Raw genomic sequence first — 26679 nt, 5'->3', positions numbered from 1 at the left:
AAGAGCAGGGGCTGGGCTCATGCCCATGTGCGAGGAGGGGACGTGGGTTGGGAGGGATCATGGGGATCATCTCAGTGCTCCCTGGGGATGTGGAAAACCCTGCAGGAGGTGGGTGGGTTTGGGTGGTTCCCAGAGCAGGCGGTGGGCATGGGGCTGGGGCCCTGGGAGGAGCAGCAGTGTGTGGGGAGGTCTGGGGGTTCAGGGCTGCTCCTGGGGCACTTTTCTGGGGAGGAGTGGGTGCCCTGTGCACAGCTAGGCACGGTGTCCACGTGGGCATGGGCAGGGTGGAGTGGGCTGCTGGGGTGGGAGGAGGTGCTGAGGGCTGTGGAGTGTTAATGTCCCAACAGGGTCAGAGCTGGGCATCCCCCAGCCGAGCCCAGCACAGCCCGGGGGGGAGAGGGCTCCCACCCCGACACTACCCCAGGACGGCCCGCAGGGGAGAGGGCTCACACCCCAGTGCCTGGGACTTGGCCCCAGGCAAAGGATCCCACACAGTGGTAGCAATGGGGCTCTGCGCTCTCCTAATCAGTTCCATGTCTGTGTTTGAAGGTGCTGCGGAGCTGAGGCTGGAGGCTGGAGGCAGGCGCTGTGCTGGGAGAGTGGAGGTGAAACACCAGGGTCAGTGGGGGACGGTGTGTGGTTATGGCTTTACCGTGGAAGATGCTGCTGTGGTTTGTAAGCAGCTGGACTGTGGATCTGCTCTCCAAATGTTTTGGAACGCAGATTTTGGGCGAGGATCTGGCCCAATTTGGCTGAGCTCTCTTGAGTGTCAAGGCACCGAGACTGCCCTGTCTGAGTGCAGTCATGCTGGTTGGGGAAAACATTACTGCGGTCATGGTTGGGATGCTGGAGTGATTTGTTCAGGTAAGGAGTCAGCCAATCTGTCTCGTTTGGGGTCAGGGCTGGGATCAGGGCGTTAACTGGGCTGTGCCCTGAAGGAGAAATGTGTGGGTACCAGTGCAGGCCCTGACGTGGCTCCTCTTGCTGCCAAGCTGGGACTGTTGCTGCTGATGTCCCTGCAGGGGACAGGGGGCTCAGCCACCCTCAGGCGGTGCCTCGGGCTGGAAGATGAATCCCTCACCCAGCCCTATGGGGTCTTTTGGTCTCCATCAATCTCCTCCTGTTCTGCCAGAACCCATCAGGCAGTGCTGAGGGTGCCCATGCCCTAGACACCAGGGACGACTCCTGGCTCCCCACGCTGGCCTGTGCCACAGGGCTTTGCCAGCGCTTACTGACCCTCATCTGCACCTGCTTTTGCAGTGAGAGCTGGTGTTGGCCCAGGGCTTCCTGTGGGTCTCCTGCTCCTCTGCCCGGTCACTGGCCTGCTCTGTGTGCACCCCCGGCAGCGTGCTGTGGCCCTGCCTGGGGACACCCCTCCCCGGGCACACATCAGAGGGGGCAGCTGGCCCAGACACCGACCCAGTTACAGCTGCACCATTTCTGTGCCTGGCACGTGTCTCCCCTCCCAGACACCTCAACACCCCAGGACAGCCCTGGGAACAGGGCGCATTTTGGGCTGCTCCGAGGTGCTTCCCCAGCCTGGCCCTGAGCTCCACAGGGGCTGAGCAGGCTGCAGGAGCCGTGAGCACCTGGGCCCATTTTCCCGGACCAGGTGCTGCTGTGCCAGGGGACCCTGTGGCAGGCAGTGCTGGGTCTCTGGGGCAGCATCATTTCTCTGAGCAGTGCCTGTGGCTGTGGTTCCAGGTTAGACACAAGCCCTGGAGCACTGTGCAGGTGTGAGAGGAGGTGAGGGAGGCCCTGAAGGGTTTGTGTCATCAGCACCCACTGACAGCTGCTGCCGGGATGTTCACGGGGCATTTTGGATGTGTCTGCCTTGGAAACGATGTGGGATGTGGGCATGTAACTGCCAGAAGCCTCTGGGAACTCCCTGCCATTGGTGTTTTTTCCAGGATTTGTGCAGCTGGCTGGAGGGGACAGCCCCTGCTCAGGACGTGTGGAGATCAGAGATGGAGGCCAGTGGAGAACAGTCTGTGACTCACACTTTGATCTCAATGCCGCTGACGTTATCTGCAGGGAGCTGCAGTGCGGCAGAGCCCTGTCCGTGCCCGGGGCAGCTCACTTTGGAGAGGGGGACGGTCCCATCTGGGACAGAGAGCTGCAGTGTGTGGGGAATGAATCGCTCCTCTCCTCCTGCCCCTGGAGGTCCCTCAGCAACCAGACCTGCACCCATGCGAACGACGCTGGTGTCACCTGCACACGTGAGCATTCAGGGAGGAGGTGTGAAATGCCTGCTGTGAGCTGTGCACTGTGGGGTAGGGGAGCGGGGAAGTGACCGTGCTGAGCATGGTGTGAGTACAAGAAGGCGTGGAGTTTTCTGTAATCTTCCAGTGATGCAGGCAAAGGAGATGGGATTGCGTCTCTGTGGCATTTCCCTCTTTGGCTACTGAAGGTGCAAGAGCACAAAGCCATCCTCTCTAATTGCCCTCTCTCTGCTTTGCAATATTTGCAGACTTCAGGCTGGTGAATGGCAGCACAGCGTGCTCAGGGCGAGTGGAGATGCAGGTGCAGGGGACCTGGGGGACCCTCTGTGACTCTCGCTGGGACGTCTCCAATGCCCACGTTCTCTGTCATCAGCTCAACTGTGGATTTGCTGAGTCTGTTCCTGGAGGAGGGCATTTTGGGAGAGGAACGGGCCCTGTCTGGAGAGAGCGCTTCCACTGCGAGGGGACCGAATCCCATTTGGGACAGTGCCCTGTGACTGCCCTGGGGGCCTCCCAATGCTCACAGGACAATGATGCTGGTGTTTTCTGCTCAGGTGAGTGTAGGGAAAAGGCAGGATTAGCCCAACTTGCCCCTTGTGTGTGACACAGCAAGCCAACAAAGCAGGGAAGCCCAAGGCAACAAGAACCTGTATTTCTTCCTGGAGGAACCCTGGCTTTCCACGGAGGGATTCAAAGGGCTTTGCCTGCTCAGGCAGACCACTTTGCGCTGTGAGAGGTGAGGACCAAGCAGGGAGGAGGCATCTCTGGCCTCCCCAGGGCAGGTAGTTCAGGCACCGAGGGCCACTGCCAGGCCTGGCCTCCTCCACGCTCCTCCTGCGGAACAGGCACGGGACGGGGCTGCGGGGCACACCTCCACTCACTGTGGCTGCAAAGGACCCTCTGCTCCCTCCTGCAGCACACAGACCCATCCCAGAGCCGCAGAGAGCCCTGCAGAGAGACCCTGATGCCACCGCCTGCAGGGACTGCCCTGGGTTCACCCAGCAGGAGCAATGCCTGGGGCTGAGCAGCAGAGCAGGGCTGGGATTTGCCCTGGCTTCTTGCAGCATATACCCCAAACTCAATGTGTCTTTTCAGAAAGGCCCCCCTCCCTCTGCTTCCTGCCAAAGACACAAGCTCCCAGTCCCCCGATCCATGGGGATGCAGAAGGGCAGAGACATGTGGGCTCTTCCCTGGCTATCTCAGCAGGTGCCAACCGCAGGGTGGAGACGGGAGCAAGGCTTGTGCTCGTCCTGTCCATCGCCCAGGCCATTGGCTAGGCCACTGCTTCCTCCTGCTGGAGCTGCTCCATATGTGCCATTTAGGACATATGTGGTGGTTCTGGGATTTGCCCGGACCTCCCATGCTTTCCCATCTCTGCACCTTCCTGAGCAATGACAGCGTATGGCTGAGCAAGGTTTAGTGGCTGGAGAAAATAAAAAATGCCTTGGAAAACTCCCATCCCTGAGCTTCTCACTGTGAGCTGGCTACAGATGGGTGAGCTCCAGGGTGTCCAAGGACATCAGAAATGGGAGACACATGGCAGGGTGCAGGGCTGCCTGGTTTCGCAGAGGGTGCAGGGCATTTCCCCTGTCTCTGGGCAGGGCCCTTGGGATCCCTGCGGCTGGTGGACGGAGGGAGCCGGTGTGACGGGCGAGTGGAGATGGCCCTGCACGGGGCGTGGGGCAGAGTCCTGGATGACGAGTGGGACGTGAACGATGCCAGCGTGGTGTGCCGGCAGCTCCAGTGCGGAGAGGCAGAGCGAGCCTACAACCCGCCAAAGCCTGAGGGAGGGACGGGCCCCGTGGAGCTGAGAAGGGTCCAGTGTGGAGGGAAGGAGGCTCGCCTGACCCTCTGCAACATCTCCCTGCCTGAGGCAGCGCCAGCAGGAACTGCTGAGGACGTGGGGGTGGTTTGCTCAGGTGAGTCACTCTGACAGTCCCTGCTGCGCTGTGCTCCCCAGGGCCGCGAGACCCTGACAGTCAGGGTTTCTCCGGGCTGCAGGGAGCCGGCAGGTCCGGCTGGTGAATGGGACAGGGCGCTGTGCCGGGAGAGTGGAGATCTACTACCAGGGCACCTGGGGGACCATCTGCAATGACTCCTGGGACCTGTCCGACGCCACCGTTGTTTGCCACCAGCTGGACTGCGGGGTGGCTGTGGAGGTGGTCGGCTCTGCTCGTTACGGGGAAGGCTCCGGGCAGATCTGGCTGGACGATGTGAACTGCTCTGGGGATGAAGCTGCTCTCTGGGACTGCCCTGCCGCGACCTGGGGACAGCACAACTGCCCCCACAAAAAGGACGCAGGAGTTGTCTGCTCAGGTGTGTGCTGGGAGCGGTGGTGGGAGCCTGGTGCGTGTGGAGGTAGGGATGAGGGGAGAGCAGGGCATGGCCGGGACTGTCCCTGGCTGCCCCAAGCCCCCTTCCTGCCCCCGTCCTAGGGACACCCGTGCACCGTCCCCACCGGCCTTTACTCAGGGTTACAGAGAGAGAACAGCCATGCGCAGGGGCTAGAGGGGAGGGCACTGCTGCACCTCAGGGACTGCTCTCTGCTCCCTTGCTGAAACGGTGACTTGCTGGCAGTGCCCTCTGCCTGTCTGAGCCCTGGAGTGCCCAGAAGGGTCCCTGCTTCCTGGAGTAACTCTCCTGCCCTCGGCTGCCAAAGAGCAGCCCGGGGGATTGCCAGGGATGCCTGCGGTTTCTCTCTCCGCACCCCAGAACCAGCTTGTTCCCCCACTTTGTGCCTTTCCTTCCAGAGTTTGTGGCCCTGAGGCTGGAGAACAGCAATGGCTGCTCTGGGCGCCTGCAGGTTTTCTACAACGGGACGTGGGGAAGTGTTTGTTCCAACTCAATGACTCTCGCCACCGTGTCCCTGGTGTGCAAAGAGCTGGGCTGTGGAGATGAAGGCTCCATTGAAAGAGTCCAGCAGTACGGCAAGGTGTCTGGCCCCACGTGGCTGGATCATGTGGAATGTGGGAAGAGGAACAGTTCCTTTTGGCAGTGCCCCTCTTCTCCCTGGAACCCACAGTCATGTGATGACCAACAAGAAGAGACCCACATCACCTGCAATGGTAATGCTGGAGCCACCTGGGCACAAAGCTCACATCAAGTCTTGCTCCCTGTTCAGCAAGGTGCAATGCAGAGAAAGAGCTTGGTAGTGACACGAGCAAGATTTCAGCTCTCGGGGTGACCCACGTTCATCAGCAATAGCTGTCCTGAGCACCCCGCATAGCCCAAGGAGGGGCAGAGGCACCTGCAGGCAGGGTCTCCTCCCCCTCATCTTGGACACCTCTCGGAGGTGCCTGTTGCTCTTTATTTTCAATAGAGAGCACCAGGACCACCAGCTTTTAGCTTGGAAAGTCTGGGCAGAGCATCCTACTCATGGCTGTGGTTTGCTGAGGGAATGGGAAGAGTGACACCGGTCCTGCTGGCTGTGGGTTGTTTGGAAAACAGGCACTGCCCCGGGCACTGCCAGCACTCTGGCTCAGGAAAGCCTCCCCTCTGGGAGCATCCTTCTGCTCCTCTGCTAACCATGGACCCTTTGGGGCTGAGCCTTGAGTGCCGTGCTGGTATACACTGAATTACTGGGGGTTTCGGCTGCTGTGCATGATCAAGGAGGCACTGGGAGGTTGAAGCAGTTTGTGGGGCAGGGTGTCCTCAGGCCTCTGCCCGTGGGATTCCTGCAGCTCCCTGGGTGCATCCCCTGGGCTGCTGGTGCTGTCCTCCCTGTGGCCCAGAGCAGAGGCCCTGGGTGCTGTCACAGGGACGCAGAGAAGGGCAGTTCAGAGGGGACTTGTAAGGTACATCCACTGACACACACACACACCCACAGACATCTCTGTTTCTCTCTGCTCTGCAGCTCCACCCAGGACAACGCCACCTCCCCGAGCAGGTAACCTCTCCTCCTCCCTGGAGGATGATCTCCCCAGGCCAGGCTGCGAGCTGCAGCCTGAGGGAAGGGGCTCTGACATCTCTGTTTCTCTCTGCTCTGCAGCTCCACCCAGGATGACAATGTCACCCCCCCGAGCAGGTAACCTCTCCTCCTCCCTGGGGGTTGATCTCCCCAGGCCAGGCTGTGAGCTGCAGCCTGAGGGAAGGGGCTCTGTGCTGGGGTGCGAAGCCCTGGAGAGGAGACCCTGGGGTGGGAACGGGTAGCTTTGGGGAAGGCTGTGATTCCGCCAGCAGTGTGGGAGCTGCCCTGTGACCCACCTCTGTGCCCCCACCCCCTGCTGCCATGTGTGGGGGGTAAGGACTGGGGTGTCCCTGAGTCCCTACCTCCCCCAGGCCAGGAGCTGCCTCCTTCATGTCCCTGCCTGTGCAGATTTGCCCCGGGGCCATGAGAAGGACAGCAGGAGAATCTCAGTGCCTGTCATCATCTGCATCATCCTGGGGGCCCTGCTGTGCCTGATCCTGGCCCTGCTGGTGGGGCAAGTGAGAAGTGCCAGAGCTCAGCGCAGAGGTGGGTCCTTCCCCATCGGTCCCAGGTGGGCGACACCTCTTGGCAGCCCTGCGGGTGCTGTGGGGTGTCCGTGAGGGGCAGAGACAGAGGTGCGATGGGGGTGCTGCCTCCTGCCCTATCCCTGCCCCTTCGCTGTCTGGCTGGGGACAGCAGCAAGCAGGGTGGAGAGAGTCCAAACGCAGTAGGAGATGGTGACGGGGGAGGATAGAAACAGCAGCGAGGAGCTGGGGGAGACGGGAGCAGCGGGAGACCTTTGAGGATGCTGCTGGCCCCACTCTGGTCAGAGCTGGAGGGGAGGCCGTGGGGCAAGAGCGGTGCTGAGAGGCACACAGGGCAGGGGGTCTCTGTGTGCAGGTGTCTGGTCCCTGGGCTTCTCCCTGCGTCCATCCCTTCCCACCCATGCCAGGACCCGTCTGGCAGAGAACGGAAGTTCACCAGGGAGAGGAGCTGCGGGAGCTGCTCCAGGGTCCGAGGAGGGAGTGACTCAGGGTGAAAAGGGGCATGGGGCTGTCTCTGAAGGGAGAGCGTGAGGATGCCATTGCCCCAGACCATATGCACAGGGATGCTGTTGTCAGCAGGGATGTGGCCAAGATGAGTGGACAGAGCAGTGGGGCCAGGCCGTGGGGTGTGTCCTGGGCTGGCCCAGGCAGAAGGGATGGGTGAGCACATTGGGGTCCAGTCTCCTGTCTCCATGTCCCTGTGCTGACCTTGCCTCTGTCCCCAGGCTCCAGGAGGGCTCTGGAGTCCTTCTCTGAGGCTGTGTACCAGGAGATTGACTACAGCCTGATGTGGGAGAAACAGGCGAAGTTTGGTCGCTCAGGTCAGTGTGGGTTGCTGCTGGGAGGGAGCACATCTGCAGGGCCCTTTCCCTCAGCCCTGACCCAGGACAGCATCTCGGCAGCTCCCAGGCCAGTGGTCCCCGCAGCGCTGGGCCCACGGGGTCTGCGGGGAGAGCAGCCCAGTGCTGGGCTCAGGAGAGGAGTTTCCTCCCCACCAGCTCTGCCCATCGCAGCCGGGGGCACAGCTCCTCCCTGCTTGTCCTGCTGCACCCCTGGGGTTGTACCTGGTGGGTGAGGGAAGGGGCCGTCCTAGGGCAGCTCTGAAAGGCCCTTTGAGATGGGGTTTGTCCCATGGCAGCAGGGCAAGCCCCAAGCCCTCCTCCCCGTGCAGTCCCTGCTGTGTAGGTCCCCCTTCCCAGCAGCCCTGGCCATGAGCAGGGTCAGCAGAGCTCACCCCGATAACACCCGCTGCTCCTCTCCGCAGGCTCCTCTTCAGAGGGGTCCCTGACCAAGCTGCAGCCCGACCCCGGGAACAGCGAGGAGGAGGACGGTGCTGGGTCAGCCCCAGGTAATGGAGGGGGAGGCAGAGGAAGGGTCGATCTCTCCCCCCCATAGCTGTGTGACCGACAGTGGTGTCACCGAGTATCACTGTCGTGGTGCGGAGGAATCGCCCTCGTGTGTGACTCCAGATGTGTCCTGAGCGGGCGAGGGTCGGATGTGGCCATTGGATCTGGGTACCTGCAGCCCTGTGCCCTGAGGGGTCGCATGGGGACTTCCCATGCTCGACCCATCCCTGCCTGCAGCAGGTCCCGAATTCGCCCCGAGGAGCCGTGCCTCCAAGCCCCGACATCTCCTCAGGCACACGGGGAGCCTTCACAGCCAGCTCCAGGGCAGAGCCCGACACTGCCAGCCTGTGGCTGGGCGAGAGGGATCCCCACTACCACACGCACACTCCTGTTCCCAAGGGGAGGTGGGCAGAACGCAGGGTCTCCTGTAGTCCTGCCAGCACCAGCATCTCAGCCCCTTGGTCAAGCATGTCCTTCCTTCCTCCGCTCTGTGGGAGGGCTCTTCTCATTTCCAACAGCTCCCCTCTCCTTTCAGATGTCCCCATCCTGCCCAGAGGTGACCCAGCAGATGACTATGATGATGCCAAGGAAGTCTCTGAGCCCAGGGAGGATTTTGTTCCTGGGCAGCAAGACTGGGAAACACCCAGGGAAGCAGAGGAGGGAGACGAGCCCGGGGAGGCACAGAGAGGTGAGGGGGAATGCAGTGCTGCCGGCTCCTGGGGTGCCGTCCCCAGTGCCCAGAGTGTCACTGCCTACTGAGATCCCAACCTCTCGGGACGGGGAGGGATCCTGTCCAAGGTGTTTTCCTGGTGGGAAAAGTGGGGTGGGATAACGGGCTGGATGTCTCAGGGGCAGTGAGGGGAGGGGGAGGAAGGGGATATACAGCCCAGGAGGGGCACCCGCATGGGGAAAACTGCAATGCAGTGTCCTTGCTGCTTCCAGGGTGGAGCCTGCACTCGCAAGGAAGTGACAGGGCCCCCAGAGACAAGAGAGCCACCCCATCCCTGCCCTCCATGGACACGGGGTATGATGATGCTGAAGAGGCAGCTCTGGCACATCCCCATGAGGACACCAAGGCTGAGAGACAGGGCCCTGGTGCCAAACGGTCCTTGAGCCCAGGGCCAGGGGAGCCCACCACTGCCGTGCAGTTGGGTGCACCGGGGACAGAAGAGAGGCCTGTGCAGCTGGGAGAGCCGTGAGTGCCAGAGAGCACTCTCCCTTCTCCCACTGGCAGTAGAAACAGCTGGGCCTTTCCTCTATTTCTGTTCCCATACTTTTACAGCGTGCATTGGTATTTGTTCTTACTAAACCCTTTGGAGGTTTGATCCAGAGCTGGTGCCTCCCTCCCCAGGTGGCGGGAGTGTCCCCAAGGCTGATCAGGGAGAGCAAAGCACCAAGAACCAGCAGTGGGGAAGGGGCACGTCTTGGGAACAGCGGGCTCTGAGACAGGCTGTGCACCTGCAAGTGCCCATGGTCCCTGGAGTGCGATAACAGTGAATAGGCCAGCTGGAGGATATTCCTGCTGGCAGAGACATTTCCATCCTGCAACCCACACACACAGTTTCCACCCAAAATGGGTCCCGTAATGGCCCTCTGGGTGGGGAGGGCCAGTCTCCTCCCCCACCAGAGTGCCCCCGCTTGCTCTTTTCCCTGGGGCTCTACCAGGGTCACCCTGGTCCCAAGGCATGGAAGCCACCACAGAGCTGCAGTGACAGGGTTATCTCTGGGCTGTGGCCCCACAGACGTATGTCCGGAGGTGACAGCAGGGCCCTGAACACCCCAGCCAGACCCAGAGGGGTTCATCACCCGGGGATCACCTCCCCATAGCAGCTGGGAGGCAGCTCTGCTTCCCGCTGCCCTCGCACATGGTACAGAGCAGCTCGCTTGGGCACCCAGAGCTGGGATTTCTCCTCCTCTGGCTCCGCAGGGACTCCCGTTTCCAGGGGCTGCTCCTCACTCCCGCAGCCCTCGTGGACCCTCAAGCACACCTGGCCCAGCCTGAGCTGGCTCCTTCCTGGCAGGGGCTGTGAGGCACCAGGGCCCTGGGCAGCCCCGGGACCCCCGTCCTCCTGCTCCCATCCACCCCCGACCCCTCTGCCCTCCCGCTGCTGGGCTGCAAGGGCAGAAGAAGGAGCTGCCTCGCCTGGGGCGCCAGTTTGGGTTTGTGGAGGGGAATATCTGTGTGTAGTGCAAAGGGGGACGGGAGCAGGCAGTGATGGGAGGAGATGTTTCCTTTTGCAGTGCATGGGGCCATGCGACTGCCCTCAGCTCTCCCTGCGCAGCAGCCAGAGCACAGCTCACCTCTTCCCCGCAGCCTGCACCGTCAGGCTGGGAGACAAAATCAAATGCGTCTGCCCAGGGTCCGGTGCCTGTCTTGGGGAGGCAGAGGATAACTCCCCCAGTCCCGGTGCTGCCCAGCGCTGCCTCTGCTTCGTAAGAGGGTTTCAGCTCTGGGTCCCTGGAGGGACATGTCTCCTCTCCCCCAGCAGCCAAGCCACCACCCAGCAGTGGGGGTTGTGTGTGTCCCGGTCCCAGTGGCTGGGCTCCCCGCTGGGAACAGCCACAGCTTGGCTGCCTGCAAAAAGCAGGATCCTGCCCTTGAGGAGAGGAGGCAGCCGGCAGCTGTCACCAGCACCCTCTCCCATGGGAGCGCTTCCCCAGGCATCGCTGGGAGCTCCTCCAGCCCTGGGCCCTGCACTGACCCTCCCGGGGCTGGGGACATCCCAGCTCCTCTCCAGGCTGGAGCACTGGTGCTGGGGACCTTGCAGGAGGGCTGGACCATGTGTGCAGAGCTGGGAAGGGATCGCAGGAGGGGACTGGATCCCCAGTGTAGGCGTGAGGGAAAAGTCCCAGTGCTGCTCAGCGAGGGGTCTCAGGCATCTCTGTCCCAGGCTGCGTGTGGCAGAGCAGGGGGACCCCAGGGTGCAGAGGGGCTCTTGCTCTGGGGCAGACACTTCTGTGCTGGAGCACCTGCTCTGCAGGGACCTGGTTGTGTGTCAGGTGCCTCTCACCAGCCTCTTCTGCCCTGGAGATTTAGACCTCAGCGCCAAAGTGCAGAGTAAGCAAGGGCCGGACCCTGCTCCTTCCTCTTGGTGGTCCCAGATCAGCTGCTGTCCCAATTGGAGCTGGACAGGGGCTTGGTGGGCACTCAGTCACCATGTCCAGCCCTCGGCTACACTACAGGAGAGCTACACTGCACTTGCCCCACTTATGGTCTGCCCTGCCCTCCTGCCCGGTTCTGGCCCTACATGCACTGCTCTCTGCTGGGGAACACGGATGGTGTCAGCAGAATGTCCCCAGGGTGGTGGGGCAGGGCTGGGGTGTCCCTGGGGGCCCTCGGGGTGCTGGGGCTCAGACTCCACCTCCAGCCCCAGGACCTGGAGCCTCCCTGCTGGCAGCCCCTGCCCTGAGACAGCCCCCTCCATCAACAGCCTCCTGCCTATTTCTCTCTGTGGGAAATGCAGGGCTGGAGCCTGAGCCCAGTAGGAGCAGGGATTTCCCGTGGGGATGGGGGTTGTGTTTCCAGCAGCCGTGTTCATCACCCATCTCCACGAGGTCTCACTCTGGGAATGCTCTTCTCCTGTGGGCTTTCCACATTTGGAGTGGAGAAGGACAGGGGCTTTCTCCTTGGGCTTGGGGGAAGCTCAGGAGGAAGATGACAGCTTTGGAGCACTCTGAGGTGGCAGTGCATCCATAGAGCTCTTGCCAGGCTGCAGGGTGGCCCTGTAGCTCAGGGGTTCAAGCACCTCTTCTGTAAACCAGGGTTTGGGAGCACAAACCTCCCCAGGACCTGGGCACTGGATCCTGGTTTCCGCATCCCTATGGCACCAAGCAGGAGCTTCTGCGGTGAGCTCACCTGCAGCTCATGGCCATGCTGGGGCCAGCACAAAACTGCCTTCCCAAGGACTAGGGCTGCCAGCTCTGCTCAGAGCCCCACGGCCCATCTGCTGTGGGACAAGCACCTGTTCAGCCAGCCCTGGGGCTGTGCCAGCCCCTGCCCTGCCCTGCCCCACAGACACATGTGGGGCTGGGTTCAGCCCCCACCAAAGGACATGCTGTCCCCAAGGTCTGGCACAAGGGCCCCTGAGTGCTCAGCATGCTGGGGAGAGGCCCCTTCCCTGCCACACAGCTCCTGCAGAGGGGAGGATGCCCGGACAGCCAGAGGTCCTGTCCCTCCCTGGCACATCTGCCCGAGGATGAAACACGCCCTCACCTGGTGCTAGGGGAAGGAAGAAACACAACACGTGCTGGAGGGCAGAGCTGGCAGGGAAGAGGCACAGGACAGGCACTTTACTCTTCTCCACCACCCCCAGGCCTGGAAGCAGTCCTGCGGCCAGCGTGACTACCATCACAGGCTGGTCAGGACCATAGCCACCCAGGCAGGTTGGAGGTGGGATGTACCCAGTACCCGGGGTTGCAGCTGCCAGGGCTTCGAGGCAGGCGTCTCTGTGCTGGCACCATCCAGCCCAGGCCCACCAGACCATCCCCAGAGCCTGCAGGAAAACATGTCCCTAGGAGCAGTGGGACTGTTCCCTTGCCAGGCTCTGCTCCCACACTCATGCACGTGGACATGGGCAAAGAGTGACAAAACTGAAGACATGGCCCTGCTCCATCACCACAATGATGTCTTTGGGATCCCCAGGAGACATCTGCCAGACCCAAGGGCAGACCCGCAGCCAAATCTCTGGCCTTGGATGCAGGAGACAGTGCGTCTGCTCTGAAGCTCCACACAGCACCCACAGCAGGAGCAGAGGGGCACCGCACAAGTGCCTGAGCCCATTACCAGAAGGTGATGGATCAGAATGATGCATTTGCTTCACAGACATTCTTGGACACAGAGTTTGTTTAAAAAAATCGAATTCCTTGAGATCTGTTACTTAGGTAATGCTCATGTGGGGAATCCAAACCTCTTGAACAGGGTAGTTGGCTGCTGTCTAGCTCTTGATGGTATTCACTGCCACAGGTGTCCTTGCAACAGCATCTTCAGCTGGATTGGATGAGAGTCCCTGAATGGGGCTGTTCCAGTGAATCCTTATTAGCCAGCTGGCCACGGTCCTATGCAGCCACTGCAGAGCATGCAGGATCTGTCGATTTCTCCTGATAGAGGACTATATTGGACAAATCCAAACGTCATCCTTGTATCACAGTCATAACTCCAATTCCAAAGATCTTCCTACAGGGCAAAAGAAGTGACATCACCATCCCAGGCTGGTCCCCCTTTACCTGCCTGCCCCTCTCCCCTACCCCTGAGCTCTCCTTTCTGCTGGCAGGAGTTTTCTGATGCTCTTGATGACCTCACACCACCTCCCTGATGACCTACATGCTAATAGCCAGTGCAGCTGGTGCAAGGAATTGACCTCACAATCAACAACCCAGGCATGTCCCTCTAACCTGCCTCTGCCTTCCCCCTGAGCTCTCATCTCCATGGGGAAGGCTTTCTGAATCTGCTTCCTCACCTCACACTGCCTGCCTGCCTGCCTGCTGCCCAGTCAGATTGCTGCAGTAGAAGTGACCTCACAAACAAGCTCCCAGCCATGCCACATTCACCTGCCTCTGCCTCTCTCCTCTTCAGGAGCTCACCTCTCTCCTGGGGGCTTTCTCCTCCCCTCAATGACCTCACAGTGCCCACCTGCCTTCCTACTGCTGGTCAATCTGGTTACAGCATAGAAGTGATCTCACAATCACTATGCCAGAGCTATCATGGTCACCTGCCTCTCCCTCCAGCCTCTCACACCTACCTCATGGGCTTTGTCATGCCCTTGATGACCTCACATATCTGCCCACCTGCTGCTGGCCAATAAACTGCTGTGAAAGGAGACACCTCATAATCAAACCCACCAATGCCACCTTCACCTCTCCCTCCCTCTCACCTCCTCCCAAGCTCTCCTTGCTGATGGACAGCCTCTGGGATGCCACTGATGACCTCATAATGCCTGCCTGCCCACTGCAGGCCAATCAGCTAAGTGTAATGGAAGTGACCTCACAACCACCACACCAGCCACTGTGCTTTCTCCTGCCTCTCCTTCTCCCACTCCCACTCCCACCTCCCCAGCTGCTGAATCAGCTCCTGCCACCTGCAGTGACTCCAGTGCCTGTTCACCTGCTGCTGGTTGGGTGCTGCTGGGACAGGAGTGATTCACCAGCAACATCCCAGTGGTCACCTCCAACTGCCTCCCCTCTGCCCTCCTGCTGAGCTCTCATCTCCCATGGTCAGGTGCACCTGATGAGCCTGCAGGGGATGGAGGCATCTATCTGCCGACCTGACCTCATGTCTAGAGAGGTTTATGGCCTGCCAGGGGCTCGTGTGAGAGATGTCATGGAAAGACTGCCAAGGCTTGTCCATGCTTCAGACTATTACCCACTGCTGCTCTTCCATGTGGGTGCCAATGACACCAAGGGCAAACTGGAGACCATCAAGCAGGACTTCAGAGCTCTGGGGATGGTGGTCAAGGGTCTGGGAGCCCAGGTCATCTTCTCCTCAATCCTGCCAGTGAGGGGGATGGATGAGAGGAGGAGGAGACGGACTCTCCAAGTTAACGACTGGCTGCGCCGCTGGTGTTGGCAACAGGATTTTGGTTTCTACGACCATGGGACCCTGTTTGAAGATCAACAACTGATGGTGAGGGATGGGATCCACCTCACGAGGCGGGGCACGCGAGTCTTTGCCAACAGGTTGGCCAACCTGGTAAGGAGGGCTTTAAACTAGGAAGGACGGGGGAAGGGGAGAGTTATAGTGCCAGGGTAGCTGGCAAAAGACTGCTCAAGTCAGGATGCCTCCAGCAGGTGAATGCAGCCAGGGAAATGCGCATGGGATGTGGCTATGGAGGACCCTCTTTTACCCCTCCTGGGAAACCTGCATGCTCCATCACCTCTCTGAAATGCCTGTACACCAATGCACGCAGCATGGGGAACAAACAGGAAGAACTAGAGATGTGTGTGTGGTCGCAGGGCCATGATCTCATTGCCATTACAGAGACATGGTGGGATAGCTGGCATAACTGGAGTGCTGTCCTGGATGGCTACGTGCTTTTTAGGAAAGACAGGCCAAGAAAGCGAGGTGGTGGAGTTGCTCTTTATGTGAGAGAGCAACTGGAATGTATTGAGCTGTGCCTAGGGGTAGATGAAGAGCGAGTCGAGAGCTTATGGGTAAGGATTAAAGGGCAGGCTAGCATGGGTGACCCTGTTGTGGGTGTTTACTACAGGCCACCTGATCAGGAAGAGGAAGTCGATGAGGCCTTCTACAGACAGCTGGAAGTAGCCTCACCATCCCAGGCCCTGGTTCTCATGGGGGACTTCAACCACCCCGATATCTGCTGGAAAGACAACACAGCTAGGCATAAACCATCCCAGAGGTTCCTGCAGAGCATTGGTGACAACTTCTTGACACAGGTGGTGGAGGAGGCAACGAGGAGAGGTGTGCTGCTGGACCTCGTACTAACAAACAAAGAAGGACTGGTGGAAGATGTGAAGGTCGGGGGCAGCCTTGGCTGCAGTGACCATGAGATGGTGGAGTTCAGGATCCTGCGAGGAGGCAGCAGGGCACCAAGTAGGATCGCAACCCTAGACTTCAGCAGAGTAAACTTTGGCCTCTTCAGGGACCTGCTTGGAGGAATCCCATGGGTTAGGGCCCTAGAAGGAAGGGGTGTTCAAGAGAGCTGGTTAATATTCAAACATCACCTCCTGCAGGCTCAAGAGCGGTGCGTCCCTATGAGTAGGAAGTCAAGCAAAGGAGATAGGGGACCTGCATGGATGAGCAAGGAGCTCCTGGCAAAACTCAACCAGAAGAAGGAAGTATACAGAAAGTGGAAAGGGGGACAGGCCACTTGGGAGGAATACAGGAACGTTGTCAGAGTATGCAGGGATGTGACAATGAAGGCTAAGGCCTGTTTGGAATTAAATCTGGCAAGAGATGTCAAGGACAACAAGAAGGGCTTCTTCAAATACATCAGCAGCAAGAGGAAGACTAGGGAAAATGTGGGCCCTTTGCTGAATGGGATGGGTGCCCTGGTGATGACGGATGCAGAGAAGGCAGAGTTACTGAATGCCCTCTTTGCTTCAGTCTTTACTGGTCAGGCCAGCCCTCAGGAACCCCAGACCCTGGAGGCAAGAGAGAATGTCTGGAGAAAGGAAGACTTTCCCTTGGTCGAGGAGGAGTGGGTTAGAGATCATTTAAGCAAACTTGATACCCACAAATCCATGGGCCCTGATGGGATGCACCCATGAGTGCTGAGGGAGCTGGCGGACTTTATTGCTAAGCCACTCTCCATCATCTTTGAAAGGTCATGGAGAAGAGGAGAGGTTCCTGAGGACTGGAAGAAAGCCAGTGTCACTGCAGCCTTCAAAAAGGGCAAGAAGGAGGACCCAGGAAACTACAGGCCAGTCAGCCTCACCTCCATCCCTGGAAAGCTGATGCAGCAGCTCATCCTGGAGGCCATGTCCAAGCATGTGGAAAAGAAGGTGATCAGGAGTAGTCAGCATGGCTTCACCAAGGGGAAATAATACTCAACGAGCCTGATAGCCTTCTATGCTGGAATGACTGGCTGGGTAGATGAGGGGAGAGCAGTGGATGTTGTCTCCCTTGACTTCAGCAAGGCTTTTGACACTGTCTCCCATAACATCCTCATAGGCAAGCTCAGGAAGTGTGGGCTAGATGAGTGGCCAGTGAGGTGGACTGAGAACTGGCTGAATGGCAGAGCTCAGAGGGTTGTGATCAGCGGTGCAGAGTCCAGTTGGAGGCCAGTAGCCAGCAGTGTCCCCCAGGGGTCAGTACTGGGCCCAGTCTTGTTCAACTTAGTCATCAAAGACCTGGATGAAGGGACAGAGAGCACCCTCAGCAAGTTTGCTGATGATACCAAACTGGGAGGAGCGCCTGATACACCAGAGAGCTGTGCTGCCATTCAGAGGGACCTGGACAGGCTGGAGAGCTGGGCGGAGGGGAACCTCCTGAAGTTCAAGAAAGGCAAGTGCAGAGTCCTGCACCTAGGGAAGAATAACCCCATACACCAGCACAGGCTGGGGGCTGACCTGCTGGAAAGCAGCTCTGCGGAGAAGCACCTGGGAGTGCTGGTGGACACCAAGTTAAGCATGAGGCAGCAATGTGCCCTTGTGGCCAAGAAGGCCAATGGTATCCTGGGGTGCATTAAGGCAGAGCATTGCCAGCCGGTCGAGGGAGGTGATCCTTCCCCTCTGCTCAGCCCTGGTGAGGCCACACCTGGCGTACTGTGTCCAGTTCTGGGCTCCCCAGTACAAGAGGGATGTGGCACTACTGGAGCAAGTCCAGCGAAGGGCTACAAAGATGATTAGGGGACTGGAGCATCTCTCTTATGAGGAAAGACTGAGAGAGCTGGGCCTGTTTATCCTAGAGAAGAGAAGGCTGAGAGGAGATCTTATCAATGTGTATAAATATCTGAAGGGAGGGTGTCAGGAGGATGGAGCCAGACTCTTTTCAGTGGTGCCCAGCAACAGGACGTGAGGCAAAGGGCACAAACTGAAACACAGACAGTTCCGTCTGAACATGAGGAAAAACTTTTTCACTGTGAGGGTGACAGAGCACTGGCACAGGTTGCCCAGAGAGGTTGTGGAGTCTCCTTCTCTGGAGATATTCAAAAGCTGCCTGGACGCGATTCTGTGCAATGTGCTCTAGGTGACTCTGCTTGAGCAGGGGGGTTGGACTAGATGATCTCCAGAGGTCCCTTCCAACCTCCACCATTCCGTGATTCTGTGATTCTGTGATTCCCTCACACCACCTGCCTGTCTGCCCAGGGCAATCCTACTGCTACAGCTAAAATAGCCTCCCAGCCAGCATCCAGTCCTGTTGCCTTTATACATGCCACGTCCTCCTGTCTCACAGGGTTGTGTGTCATTTCAGATGGTGTGCCAGTTGGTCACTTCCTACATGGGGAGCTCCACTTCCCACAGGGCATCCCGTCACAGGGCAAGTCCACCATTTCTGTAGAGGAGCAATGCATCCAGTTCCCGGCCTTCACCCCTGTGGGGACAATGGAGATTTAGGACAAAAGCACCCCTGGAAATGAGGGCAATTGCACCCACGACCTCCTGCATGCAAAGCAGGAGCTCTTCCACTGACCTGCATCCCCTTACAGCCTGCTGAGGGCTGGGACATACTGTTGTCCCATGATGTGCCCTTTGCCAAGCACAGCCCTGCTGACCCCTGGTGCCCTGAGAGCCTCCGCAGAAAACAGCATTTGAACCCTCTGGCTGGCCCATAGGCTGGGATGGGGGAAGTTGGCATGGCTTCTCAGCTGGGGACTGCTCCTGGACCACGGTTGCACCACAGACTACTGCCCCTTCAACATCTATGCTGTCTATGGGGGCAGGAGGAGACTCTTGCTGCAGGCGCTGCTCCCATGCTCTGGCCCTCCCAGTGGAGGGTTGATGGAGAGGAGCAAACCCCTTCCCTGAGTCACCTCTGCCACCCCTTGCAGCACTCCTGTGTGCATCATAGCTGTCCCCGACACCAGCAGCAGCAGCAAACGAGGTGAGGGAAAGGCCCTCCCCAGGGTGAGGTGCCCACAGCTCCGATTGCCCCTTGTGTGTGCAGTGGAGGGGCCACAGGAGCAGGCAGAGCTGATGCTGGGAAGGGAACTGCCCACAGCCCCTCAGCTGGGCACCGTGCCTCCCCCTGCACCGCTCTGCCCTCCAGAACCTGGCAGTGGGCGATGGCAGTGTCCCCTTCCCTGGTGCTGGGCATGTGCCTGGGTTCAGGGACGTTCCCATTCCTGCAACACTGGGGACTGTCCTGATACCAGCCAGAGCTGCTCCAGGACAGCCCTAGGCTGGGGTCTCTGTGGTGCAGTGGGGGAGCACGTTTGTCTGTTAACTGAAAGGTTCATGGTTTAAGCCCACCCAAGGAGGGTGTCCACTTAGCAGTGTGACTGGTGGCACCATGTTGCCTCGAACCCTGGGTTTTGCTCATAGAACTCTGTGTGTGTGTGTGTGTGTGTGTCTGTCTGTGTCTGTGTCTGTGTCTCTGTGTGTGTGTGTGTGTGTGTGTGTGTGTGTGTGTGTGCGCGCGCACACGCAGAGATGGGTCTTGCCAAGGGGTCTTACACTGGGAGGGAACAGGCGGGGGATCAACAGGGTAAGGATCAGCACCAAGCACAAGGCACACACTTTACTACTGCCAAAATATAACAAATCAGGCTTTAGAGAAGGCTGTCCATTATGCCCCGTGTCATCCTCCAGAGAAGAGAAGGAAGGGAAGCATGAACAGCCACAAATGAATCCTAAACACTTTCCCAAAGCATCTCATGGCCATGTCTTCACCAGCCCCTTGATGTGCTGGGAACCTCCCTGCACCTCCCCTGCTCGAAGGAATGCTCTTTTCCCCTCCCTGGAACTGGCCTGGAAAACCCAGAGGGAAAAAGGAAAATTCCCCTCCCTGCACCAGAAGGGAGTCGGCGGGACTGTTTGATTCAGCTCTTGCCTACAACAACATAGGACACATCATTCAGATTTCACCCTGCTGGTTGGCCCTGGTGTTCAAAAACAAAAACAGAAGTCCACACTGTAGCTGGATTTGTTTTATCCAGAGTTGAAAAATACAAACTGACAACAACAGCATGGTGAAGAGGTGGCCAAGAAGTTAAGGAGAGGGATTGCTACTCTATTCTGCTCTGTGCACATGGCCTCAAACTTCATCCTCATCAAGGATGATCCTGTTCCTGGCTCAAAACCAGCCTGGAAGGAGTCTTTTGGCGCAGTGGCAGTCCTGCAGTCCCTGCCCCTATGGACAAGCATTTTCAAGCTCATTCTCAAAGCTGGCAAGACAATCCCCTTGCTTGGATGGACACTCCCTTTCTCCCCACTCCTCTCACTTGTACTTGGTCACAACAAAAGCCAAACTTCTCTGGAGCTACATCCCTGGGGAGCTGGCTCTAGGACAGCAGATCTGCTGCTGGCTGGGACATGCACGTTGCTCTGGGACGTCCTTCCTGGACCATGCAAGGTGGCCAGAGAAGCTGGAGAGCAGCATGGAGGATGCATGAGCGTCCTGTTGAACCTGAGCTGAAATGGTGGTGCCATGCTCTTCCCTGATGGGAAGGACAGAAGAGGGAAGAGTGTGTGTCCGTGCTGGGTGGTTGTGTCTGCACATCTCATCACTGAATGGGGAGAAGGCAGGGTGCGGTGCCATGGGGCAGTGAGAGAGGCTGGATGAGTCCCCACTCCAGCAACTGTGCGGCTGAGACTGGAGAAGCTGAGACGTGAGACAGAGCGGGATGTCCTTGGTCACAGTCGCAGCTGAGATCCCAATGGGAGAGCAGGGTTCAGCAGCAGCGAGAGCTGGCAAGAGGACCAAAGCAGCTTGTGGGGTGGCAGGAGCAGGGCTTTGCCCTCTGTGCACGGACAGAGGGCTGCAAGGTGCTGCAGCTGCGCTGCACAGGGCAGCCTGATGGGTGAGTAGGTTTGGGTAAGGAAAGTGGGGAGGATCGAGATATTTGTGCTGCAAGCTGCTACAGAGAGCATAGAGGACACAAAAGCAAAGTCTGTGTGCAATGTTCAGGAAATGCAAAGGAAGGTAAATTTGGAGAGCAAAAGTGACTGCCAGTTGGTGATCTGGGGCTGTTGTGAATTCACAGTTTTACTGTCAGTTTTTAACTCCCCTGCTAGACCCCAGGGAATCACTGTGTTTCTACCCTGTCTTGTGCTCTGTCAGCAGCACGGAGCTGATGCAGAGGGATGGTCATAAGAGGCTCCAGCAAGGCCCCTCTGTGCTGTTTCTCTCCCTTCTGATACCCAGAGAAGAGCACACTGACACGCTGATATTTCATCAAAGTTGGACACTGTCTAGATTAGCACTGAGTCAGAATACTACCACTGTGCTGACCTTTGGGGGACCTTTTGTGACACCCCCCCCCCCCCAGCCACTGCCTTGAATCATCCACCTCATCCTCATGGGATCTACCTCCCTCTTACCCAGTGCCTCTGCAGCCAGCACTTCTGCTTTGCACCAACAGAATCTGGTTCTTTTTGGTCCCCAAAGAAAGGAACAAACTCTCTCTCTTAAGAAAGATACTATCTTATTAGCATCGCAGAAAAAGGTTATAGCAAATTATTTAAAAAAAAAGAAAAAAAAAGTCTCTTCTGATGCTGGGAACCCCAAGCTGATAAACTCTGGGGCAGAGCTTGAGTCAGTGCATGGCGCACTGTGCAGACCCCGTCCGTGATGTGGTTCACCAGTATTATGGCCAGCAGAGCTTTTGTAGGATTTTATTAGAAGTACTGTAGCATAGAAGGAACACAGATTCAAGTTCAGGCTGGGAAGCCAATCACAAGATCAGGCTTGAGGTCAGGTTCAGGTCCAGTAAGAGTAACCTGGGTCAGACACAGCCCTGTGATCAGCAGGCAGGTCCATGGTAACAAGGCAGGACCAAGGGCAGGCCAGAAAGTCAGTCCATGGGCCAGGATCGAGATCACTGCTGTCCAGTCATGCATGGGTCAGTCATGGCTCTGGCTGAGCTGGAGATTGTCACTCTATGACACAGCTCAGGCAGGGACTGAAGCCCCCAGGCTGAGCTGAAATGGGGCTCCGGGGCCCAGGGCTAGTGGTTTAGTGGAGGTCCCACGTGGGGCTGGTCAGGAACATTAAGACCTCTTAGTGCCTTTCAGGCCCAGACAAACTGTGAGGTCATCTTTATCACAGCAACTTCATAGGCCATCAGCAATCAGGCAGGTGGGCAGGCATTGTGATCTCAGCAAGGGCATCAGAACATTCCCCCAGCACAGGCAACAGATTTGGGGGAGAGAAGAGGGAGAGGAGGAGACGAGGACATGGCTGGGACCTTGACTGTGAGGTCACTCCTGCCTCAGCACTGTGATAAGCCAGCAGCAGGCAGGCAGGAGGGCAGCTGTTGTGAGGTCAGCCAGGGCAGCCGAGAGCCTGCCCAGTCAGATCAAAGATCCCTCACTCCATCCTCATCCACTCCTGCTCGCTCTTCTCCTCCTTGAACCCCCTCCCTAAGCACAGAGGCCCAGAGACCATTTAGTGAAGACTGACACAAAGAAAGCACAGAGGAGCTCAGCCTGACCTGCTTTGCTCTCATTAATTCAACCACCCCATTCAGCAAGGCACCCGTATTTTCCAGTACTCATTGAGCGGAGGAAGCTCTTCTTGCAAGTCTCCAGCTGAGCTTTGGCTTTCCCATGGGTTGCTTGTGTGTATATACAGACCACATAATGCGTTTCAAGGTTTGCTGTACTGCTTAGGGATTTAAAAGGAACTCTTGACTGAGACCTACGATGGATGTTTCTTAACTGTTCTGGCACTTCCCTTCATGGGTCAGAGTTACCAGTTAAAACTGGATCCAGCCGGTCTTGAGGCCCAATGGATGTATAGCATTCCATAAAGGGAAAGGTTTTTGATTGTGATCTTTGATTGGTTAAGAAACTTCTTGAAGAAGTAAGAAAGAACTTAAAAAGCCTTGCTCCTGTTTGATATGCAGAGACCATGGTGGTGAGGTTTATTGTGACCACTGTTGCTGTCTGCTCTCCCCTATAGCTAGCTATAGGATATAAAGCTCCTGTTCTGACCTAACCCAAAAGTATTAAGAATTTCTTCTATACCTGACACCATCCCCACACACCCAGGATCTCTTTCTGTCCCTGCTTCCACCTCCTGCATACTCCCTTCTTTGCGCTGGAGTTCCACCATGAGTTCTCGGGTCAGCCAAGCCAGTCTCATGATATTTCTGCTTGTTTGCCTGCCTAGCAAGGTGGACCGTTCTTGTGCCTGGGGTGGGGCATGCTATTCTTACACACCTGCCAGTTTTCTCAAGCTCCTTTGCCGCTCAGACCTGCCTCCGTGGAATCCCCCACTACCAGCTCCCTGACAAGGCTGAGGTCTGCTCGCCTGAACTCCAGGCCCTGGACTCTGCTACTCTCCTTCCTCGCTCCCTTCAGGGTCTTGAACTCCACTATTTCATGATCTCCACAGCCAAGGTAGCCAAAGACTATCATGGCCACATCCCTTCTGGTTGTGAGCCTCCATTTCACAGAATCACAGAATCACGGAATGGTTGAGGTTGGAAGGGACCTCTGGAGATCATCTAGTCCAACCCCCCTGCTCAAGCAGGGTCACCTAGAGCACATTGCACAGGATCGCGTCCAGGCAGCTTTTGAATATCTCCAGAGAAGGAGACTCCACAACCTCTCTGGGCAACCTGTGCCAGTGCTCTGTCACCCTCACAGTGAAGAAGTTTTTCCTCACGTTCAGCTGGAACCGCCTGTGTTTCAGTTTGTGCCCGTTGCCTTGCGTCCTGTCGCTGGGCACCACTGAAAAGAGTCTGGTCCCATCCTCTTGACACCCTCCCTTAAGATTCTTGTACACATTGATAAGATCTCCTCTCAGCCTTCTCTTCTCCAGGCTAAACAGGCCCAGCTCTCTCAGTCTTTCCTCATAAGAGAGATGCTCCAGTCCCCTAAGCATCTTTGTAGCCCTTCGCTGGACTTGCTCCAGTAGTGCCACATCCCTCCTGTACTGGGGAGCCCAGAACTGGACACAGTACTCCAGATGGGGCCTCACCAGGGCTGAGTAGAGGGCGAGGATCACCTCCGTCCACCTGCTGGCAACACTCTTCCTAATGCACCACAGGATACCATTGGCCTTCTTGGCCACAAGGGCACATTGCTGCCTCATGCTTAATTTGGTGTCCACCAGCACTCCCAGGTGCTTCTCCGCAGAGCTGCTTTCCAGCAGGTCAGCCCCAAACCTGTACTGCTGCATGGGATTATTCTTCCCTAGGTGCAGGACTCTGCACTTGCCTTTCTTGAACTTCAGGAGGTTCCCCTCCGCCCAGCTCTCCAGCCTGTCCAGGTCCCTCTGAATGGCAGCACAGCCCTCTGGTGTATCAGCCCCTCCTCCCAGTTTGGTATCATCAGCAAACTTGCTGAGGGTGCACTCTGTGCCTTCATCCAGGTCACTGATGAATACACTGAACAAGACTGGACCCAGTACTGACCCCTGGGGGACACTGCTAGCTACTGGCCTCCAACTAGACTGCACCGCTGAGCACAACCCTCTGAGCTCTGCCATTCAGCCAGTTCTCAATCCACCAATTCACTGGCCACTCATCTAACCCACACTTCCTGAGCTTGCCTATGAGGATGTTATGGGAGACAGTGTCAAAAGCCTTGCTGAAGTCAAGGGAGACAACATCCACTGCACTCCCCTCATCTACCCAGCCAGTCATTCCAGCATAGAAGGCTATCAGGCTCGTTGAGTATTATTTCCCCTTGGTGAAGCCATGCTGACTACTCCTGATCACCTTCTTGTCCTCCACATGCTTAGAGATGTCAGCCAGGATGAGCTGCTGCATCAGCTTTCCAGGGATGGAGGTGAGGCTGACTGGCCTGTAGCTTCCTGGGTCCTCCTTCTTGCCCTTTTTGAAGACTGCGGTGACATTGGCTTTCTTCCAGTCCTCAGGCACCTCTCCTCTTCTCCATGACCTTTCAAAGATGATGGAGAGTGGCTTAGCAATAACGTCTGCCAGCTCCCTCAGCACTCGTGGGTGCATCCCATCAGGGCCCATGGATTTGTGGGTATCAAGTTTGCCTAAATGATCTCTAACCTGATCCTCCTCCACCAAGGGAAAGTCTTCCTTTCTCCAGACTTTCTCTCTTGCCTCCAGGGTCTGGGGTTCCTGAGGGCTGGCCTGAGCAGTAAAAGAAGGCATTCAGTAACTCTGCCTTCTCTGCATCCTTCGTCACCAGGGCACCTGCCCCATTCAGCAGTGGGCCCACGTTTTCCCATAGTCTTCCTTTTGCTACTGATGTATTTGAAGAAGCCGTTCTTGTTGTCCGTGACATCTCTTGCCAGATTTAATTCCAAACAGGCCTTAGCCATTCTCGTTGCATCCCTGCATACTCTGACAATGTTCCTGTATTCCTCCCTGTGGAGGGTCATGACAGGGTTAAACTGGTGGGAAGTTACAAGCAGCAAAGCGTATGCGAAAGGAGAAGAAAGTAACAAGGTACAGGGTATGATCACTGCATGATCAGCGTGATGATTGGCTAGCTTGTGCATGAACAGGAGCGTGATCAGCACGATCAGCTTAGCGAAGCGTATCTGTGACGTGAATAGTATATATCTGTAAATCCGCTGAAGCAGCAAACTTCTTAATATAAATATGCTCAGAAGCAAACAATAAACGTCTCAAGATGCACCACCTCTTGAGTCCGTGCAATCATTCGCTACACCTCCCAAGTGGCCTCTCCCCCTTTCCACTTTCTGTATACTTCCTTCTTCTAGTTGAGTTTTGCCAGGAGCTCCTTGCTCATCCATGCAGGTCTCCTGCCTCCTTTGCTTGACTTCCTTCTCATAGGGACGCACCGCTCTTGAGCCTGGAGGAAGTGATGCGTGAATATTAACCAGCTCTCTTGAATGCCCCTTCCTTCTAGGGCCCTAACCCATGGGATTCCTCCAAGCAGGTCCCTGAAGAGGCCAAAGTTTGCTCTCCTGAAGTCCAGGGTTGTTATCCTACTTAGTGTCCGGCCTCCTCCTCGCAGGATCCTGAACTCCACCATCTCATGGTCACTGCAGCCAAGGCTGCCCCCGACCTTCACATCTTCCACCAGTCCTTCTTTCTTTGTTAGTACGAGGTCCAGCAGCACACCTCTCCTTGTTGCCTCCTCCACCACCTGTGTCAAGAAGTTGTCACCAATGCTCTGCAGGAACCTCTGGGATGGTTTGTGCCTAGCTGTGTTGTCTTTCCAGCAGATATCATTTCTAGTCTTTGGGATCCACCTTATTCCTGTCAAACCCCCAGAAGCCCAACCCTCAATGCAGCAAACATGCACACGAGAGTTGAGGGTCCCCTCCCATCTTGCAGCCAGGACTGGTACCAGGACAGCGAGGCTCTGCCTTAACCCCTTCTCTGCCTCAGGAGGCCTAAACCAGCTCTTCCCACCTCCCTGCAGAGTCCCCTTGTCACTAGGACATGTGCTGGCCATGAAAGGGCTGACTCCACTGCTCTGACTGGGACCTACAAAGAGCGGGAGGTCCCTGAGGCACCCTGACCGCAGCTGCAGACAAAGAGCTATGGCATGACCTTGGGAGAGAGCTGCCCTGGGAACAGGCACTGCCCTCAACCCCCAGCTCCTCAGTGGTCATTTGGGGACCCCTCCAATGTTCACAAGCTGCAAATGGCAGAGTTCACACCACACCAAGGAAAGATCCACAGCAGTTTGGAGTTTTAGTTTAAATCACAAGAACAAAGCTCTGGGTGTGCCAGCATGGCTGGCAGTCACTGGTACCTCTCCTGCTGGCTCAGGAGGCAGCTCTTCTCCCCAGAGGAGTTAAAGAGTGGGAAAGAACGATACTAAGTGGTGTGATATGTGCTAATTTGTTACATCAAATTGAGAAACAGCCTTGAAACATCCTGGACTGTGATGTGTGCTAATTGGTTACATCAAAGTAAGAAACAGCCTTGGGAACATCTGTGGGAACATCCTACATCCTGTGGTGGGGGCATGTACCCTGCCTGAGATAAGGGAGTTGAGCTAGCGAAGCGGCAATGTTAGTTTAGATAGCCTAATATGGTGATGGCGATGTCACACAACTGTGAAATATAGCACGACTTCGAAAGTTGTAAAATATATGCGTGACCTGAGGGTCACCACTCACAATGCAGAGGGCTGAAGAA

General features: G+C 57.2%; 1 pseudogene; it reads left to right on the top strand.

Moving 5' to 3' along the window:
* The first annotated feature begins 503 nt into the window (after positions 1 to 503).
* LOC136993987 (scavenger receptor cysteine-rich type 1 protein M130-like) overlaps positions 504 to 26679 on the top strand; it is a 60765-nt pseudogene continuing 34589 nt past the window's right edge.

This window comes from Apteryx mantelli, chromosome 23, assembly GCF_036417845.1.
Source record: "Apteryx mantelli isolate bAptMan1 chromosome 23, bAptMan1.hap1, whole genome shotgun sequence".
In the NCBI taxonomy this organism is placed as follows: domain Eukaryota; kingdom Metazoa; phylum Chordata; class Aves; order Apterygiformes; family Apterygidae; genus Apteryx; species Apteryx mantelli.
The sequence above is the reverse complement of the archived record's forward strand: the minus strand, read 5'-3'. Positions and strand labels throughout refer to the sequence as shown.